Raw genomic sequence first — 6,000 nt, forward strand, 5'->3', positions numbered from 1 at the left:
TCAGAAACGAGAGATCATAGAGAATAACTCCAGCAATGGCTGACCAGAGATACTACCCCATGCTCTGGGCTGTCCTTAACTATGACTGCCAGAAGCAGAGACTGGCAATGGTGAGTGGATTGTTCTATAATTACCATTTTTTCATTCCCGCTGAAGCACCTGGAACTAGCCACTCTTGGAAGGCAGTGTACTGGGCTATGTGGACCATGGGCTGATCCTCTAAAGCTACTCTCATGTCTCACTTGTTTACAATGGGTAGAAGATTTATCAGTTTTTACTACATTACCACAGACTATTCATCCCTTTTCTTTTCAAATTATCTATGTGTTTGTAAGATTACAAATACAGCACTGCCAATTATCCCATTTGTCCCTAGAAGCTATAAAAAGTGCACCAGGCAGGGATGGTTAACTGACATTGCTTCCATCTGCTTCTGCAATACACAAATGGCAGAGGTTACACTTGGCTAACATCAACCTTAACTCTGCTCCTGAAATGCTGGGCCCTCTAGGCCAGAAACCCAGTTGGACACCTACTCTGTTCAGACTTTCGAAATGTGGCACTGACCATGATTATCCATACCCATATTCTGCTAATGAACTAGCACTAAGGCTGATTAAATAAGAAAAAGTTGGCACTCACAATACCAGAGCATATCATTTACAGGTCATTAAGCTCTGTCCCAAATGCTATGAAGTGGCTTAACCATGCACCCAAGCCACTCAACACTCCTTGATTGGATAATGTTAAAATGGGGTGTTAAACACATTGCTTTAGCGTGTGCTCAGGTCCAATGGCTTCAAATCCAGGACAACTGGGAGTCTCCTGCCCGCTGCAGCCTTCATCCACGTTCACAGCTGTTGTAGCACTACATTTGTTATCTGCCGCCTGTTCTGCCGTTGAGGACTCTTAATACTGTTCTTTGTCTGGACCCTCCCCCTTGATCTCGCCACCACGGGTGACGCTTCTGTGAGCACGAGATTCCCTGTGGCATCGCTCTCAGGTTCATTGGAACACACAAGCCCACTCATCACGACAAGGTGACAATCCGGACAGTAGGTAGCTGTCTGGGTTGTCTATTAGAGCACAATATTCCATCTTCCAACATTTACTGTGGAAAGGCTGGTCCCATGAAAGGTGCCAACATTTCACTGCACATTATAGCACCTCTCTTGCAGTACTGCTTTTGAGGGGAGGACAGATGAGGAACTCTCCCCTACCAAGCCTCTCCGTTTTTCATGGGATATTCAGGAGACCCAGGTCATTCTGTCTGATCACCCACTGTGGGCACTTTATATCAGCAGAAAAGCAGAAACTTCAAAGGTTCTGCTATAACCTTTCTAGGAGGCATGGAAGCAGAGGTGGAATGCCCACAAAAAAGGCTTTCTTCTCAGGTTCACTGCAGTTCCTGATGGATAAATCCACACGAAGACTTTTTGAGGGATCTTGCTGCTGCCCTAAGCCCAACATACAGAGAGTGCAGCATGAGCATTAAGAGTGTACAGAAAACAGACCCTGGACTTCAAAGGGTTTGGAGGTAGCTTTGTAGGAAAGGTCAGATTATTTTATCTGAACTGGTTCGACAATCCCTAAAAAATCTCTTAGGAGGCTAGAGCTACTGAAATACTCCCCTGCTAAGTGAGTCCTTGGTCACACTTTGAAGAACTGTCTCATCTCAGCTCTCACTTAATGGAGACTCCCCTACAGAAAAGATTCTATTTCAGACAAATTCTTCTTAGGAAGTCCCCACCACCACTGCTCCCTTGTTCCACCCTTTCACTGAAAGATGTGAAGGAGGCCTCAGGCTCTCTCCTTTATTGCTGATTCTCTCTCTCCTTGACTCTCTCTACTGTTTTTTTTTTCCTTACGTTATCATTATTGACCTTTTATGCATGCGCTAGTGCTTACTCTGCCTCTTATGACAGGCTGACCATGAGCTCTAGAAAAACCTCTTTCCAACAAAGAATGCTGAGAAGTGTGGCTATACCTGTGTGCAGAACTAAACATCCATTTTGTTCTGAGAGCTCAGTGCAGACTGTCCCACACCCGGCTGAAATCTGCCCTGCACTTGTGCAGATGCTCAAACACCACAAAGGAGCCAAACCTGTAGTCTGACCAAATCTCAGAGAATATTCCCAGGTCAGGGGCAGAAAGGTGCTGGCAAATTCTTGGCTTTGCTGTGCTGGGTGCTTCTGATGCATCTTTACTGTTGATTTTTTGTGGATTATACTACTGGTGGGGTTTTATTCCTTGTCCTTGCCAGTGGAGTACCGCAAAGGAAGTACAGCATGGACTGGTTCAAGGATGGGGGCATCTGGGGCTGTAGCATAATTCAGATTGGTTCTTCTCCTTCATACCCATTGTCTTCTGCTTCCCCTCCCTGACATGCCAAGTCAACAGGCACAGCTGCCCTTATTACTTTCACTTTACGACTGATCTTCACCACAGGCTGGTTTTACAGTTTCTGCTGGAGAAGGGATGCTTAGTTTAATCACAACTTTTGTTGCCTAGGCTCTAGCTCTAAGAGGCACAAGAATAATGCCAGGACATTAAAGACATGTACCACTGGAGCCACTGGCAGCTGTAGGAGTGAACAGGGCCCCCCTCGCACCTTGCCTAGGGCCCAAGTGTCTGTTGGCCTCTCTGCTCCCCTATATTCTAGTTCCGTGCCCATTGTACTAGTCCCTCTGCCTCTTGAGCACTAGCATGCAAATAGGAACACGAGAGAGGTAGTCTGTGGCCCTAGCACTCCCCTATTCTAGCAATAGCAAGCACTCCTGAAAACTCAGGCTGCTGCATGCAGTAGCCACTTGGTATTGGAATGTACACACATGCCTGGCTTCCCTAAACTGCAAGTACTCCTTGCGCCTTAAATATTTCATCTGGGAAGTGTGCAGAGTCCAAGTGACACTGACACCCGGTAGGCTGGTGAATAATAAATAAAAGCCTTCTGCCTTTGTTCACTTTGCACGTCCTCGCTGAGTGAGCGGCACGCTGGGCCATCAAAGGGAGCATCTGTCTTTGCAGAAGAGAAGCAAGATGCCATCCCCTTAACTTCACTGAGGTCTCCAAGGAAGTCCAGCTGTGCGCGCCTGTCAATTAAACCACCAAAGTCCCCCCTGAAGGTACCTGAAGCAGCAGCGTTGCCTCTGAGTTGGAACTGAATTTATCTCTCTTGTTCTGGCACTGCCAGCCGTATCTGCACTTGAATTACTCATTTGGGGCTGGATCCTGCTCCCACATTGGCTGACCTCTTACTAGTTCCAACCACGGCTGGATCAGACAGTATCTTGGTTTTTAAGGCCTTTTAGTGAATGACATTTGTTGAGCCAAGCGTGCAGTTGGTTTGCAGTGACAATCACTCCAGGGGCACAGAGATGCAAACAACCCACCCACCCACCACCGTGGAGTTACAGCAGAGACAGCACTGAAGCAGTGCAAGTCCTAAATAAACACACACACACATTTAGCCGAGAAGATTCCATGCCCGGGTAGAACTGAGTACATGCCCAGCACAGCAGTGGAAATAGATATTCCAGCCACCTGCAGCAGTAACAGCAACAACGTTCTGGCAGCAGAACATGCCTCCTTAAAGCGTTCTGTTCCTTTTCCTCCAGCGTAGTGGAGGGGTTTGGGGAGATGTGTTAATTATTCCTGTTACTAGCTTGCTGCTCTCTTTAACAGGGTGCTTCTCAGACACTGTGGCCAGCTTTTTGCAGTGCGGTCCAATGGACAGGACATTGTCAGGAGTCCCGAAGTCTGATCCCTACTTTTTAACTCACCTGCAAATTTTAACAGCCATGATTTCATGTTTTCATTCAGGTCTTCAGCAAACGTTCCCTCTAATTTTCATCCATCCATGTGTAGAATAAATTTTGTTATGTGCACTAAGGCATCACCAGTAGGAACAAGTGCTGCCGGCTGCGGGTGCTCTGCCAATCAGCTGGGCAACATCTGAATCTCTCCTCGTCAGGTGCCCAACCACTCGGCTTATGGGGAATACTGGTCACCAGTAAAAGTGCTAAATAGCATAGGGACAAGAACTGATCCCTGTAGCAGCCTGCTGGAAACAAGCTTGCTTGATGCCAGTCACCAATTTACAGCTACTTTTTGAGACCTATCAGTTGACATACATTACTTGGAATAAAATGGGTACACTTTTCATCAGAATGTCATGCAGCACCTAGTCAATCACCTAGCAGAAGTCTTAGTATATTACGTCAATATTATTATCTTTATCAATCAAATTTGTAAGCATCAAAAAGACATCAAGTTAACTTGACAGGGTCTCATACTTAAACCTATGCTGATTTGCATTAATCATGGCCTCTGCTTCTCTTTATTCATCAGTTCCAGTATCAACCATTCCTTTATCTTGCTGAGGATCAAGGTCAAACTGACAATTCTATAATCAACCTAGAACTTCCACTTGCCCTTTTCAAAAATTGTGGCAGCATTAGCTTTCTTCCAGTCTTGTGTAGCTCCAAGACTGAATGAAATGTCAACAGTGTTGGTCCCGTGTGCTCCTCGGACAACTCCTTTAAAATGCATGGAGGCAAGTTACCCAAACCTTCTGTTTTAAAACTGTCTAACTTTTGTAGATTCTGTTTAACATTCTCCAGAGGTACAAGTGGAATGGAAAAAGTTATCATCATTGTCTATAAGCTGAGCAATTCAAGGGTTGCCCAGGAGAGATTCCCATGCTGCACAGCTGATTAGCAGAGCATCCATAGCACCCATAGCTGGTAGCGTGTGCTTCTAATAATGGTGCTCATTTGCACATGCCTGTATACACATTAGAAAATTTATTCCACACAGGGATGGGAAAAAATAGAGGGAACATTGGTTATTATCGCTGTGTGACTAGACTGCATCATCTATTTTCCTCAACCACATAAAGCTTCAAAAAATGCTGGATCAGTTCTCCAAAGCGTCCAAGGACTTTGGGCTTACCATCAGCCTAAAGAAGACAAACGTACTCGGTCAGGATGTTGCTGAATCCCCATCAATCAGCATTGACAGCTATACGTTAGAGGTTGTCCACGAGTTCGTTTACCTTGGGTCCACCATCCCTGACACCCTGTTGTTGGACACTGAGCTAAATAGGAGGATCGGAAAAGCAGCCACAACTCTGTCCAGACTCAGCAAGAGAGTGTGGAATAACAACAAGCTGTACACTCACACCAAAATGCAAGTCTACAGAGCCTGCATCCTCAGCACCCTCCTTTATGGCAGCGAGACTTGGACCCTGTATGCCCACCAGGAAAAGAGGATGAACGTCTTCTACTTGCTCTGCCTCAGGCGCATCCTTGGAATATTATGGAAGGACAGAGTAACCAACACCGCTGTCCTCGAGCAAGCTGGAATCCCAGCCATGCACACCCTCCTCAGGCAGCATCGGCTCCGCTGGCTTGGCCACGTCCACAGGATGAATGATGGAAGGATTCCAAAAGACATCCTGTATGGTGAGCTAGCCTCTGGCAAAAGACCTCCCGGACGCCCCCAGTTGCGCTACAAAGATGCCTGCAAGAGAGACCTCAGAGAGGTAGACATCGAGCTGGACAACTGGGAAGAACTAGCAGACGACCGCAGCAGATGGAGGCAGGGGTTACACAAGGGCCTTCAGAAGGGCGAGATGAGGATCAGACAGCTAGCAGAGGAGAAGCAAGCGCACAGAAAGCACACTAAGGACTTGCCAGACACCCACCACATCTGCAAGAGATGCAGCAAGGACTGACACTCTCGTGTGGGTCTTCATAGTCACAATAGACGCTATAAATGAAGTCCTCAACTGAAACTTTAAAGGGCGCGATCCATAGTCTATGCAGACTGAAGGATGCCTACTAATAACAGAAGTATCTATTAAACACCTCTGATGTTTCTCTGTTAATGACATTTCTGCCATGTATGCAGAACTAAATAGTCAGTTCTCCAAATATGGAATGGTAAAAGACTCTCAAACCTCAGATTGACCTGCTGGGTAATAACAAAAAAGTCCAT

The sequence above is a fragment of the Carettochelys insculpta genome, chromosome 4 (assembly GCF_033958435.1).
Source record: "Carettochelys insculpta isolate YL-2023 chromosome 4, ASM3395843v1, whole genome shotgun sequence".
NCBI lineage: Eukaryota > Metazoa > Chordata > Testudines > Carettochelyidae > Carettochelys > Carettochelys insculpta.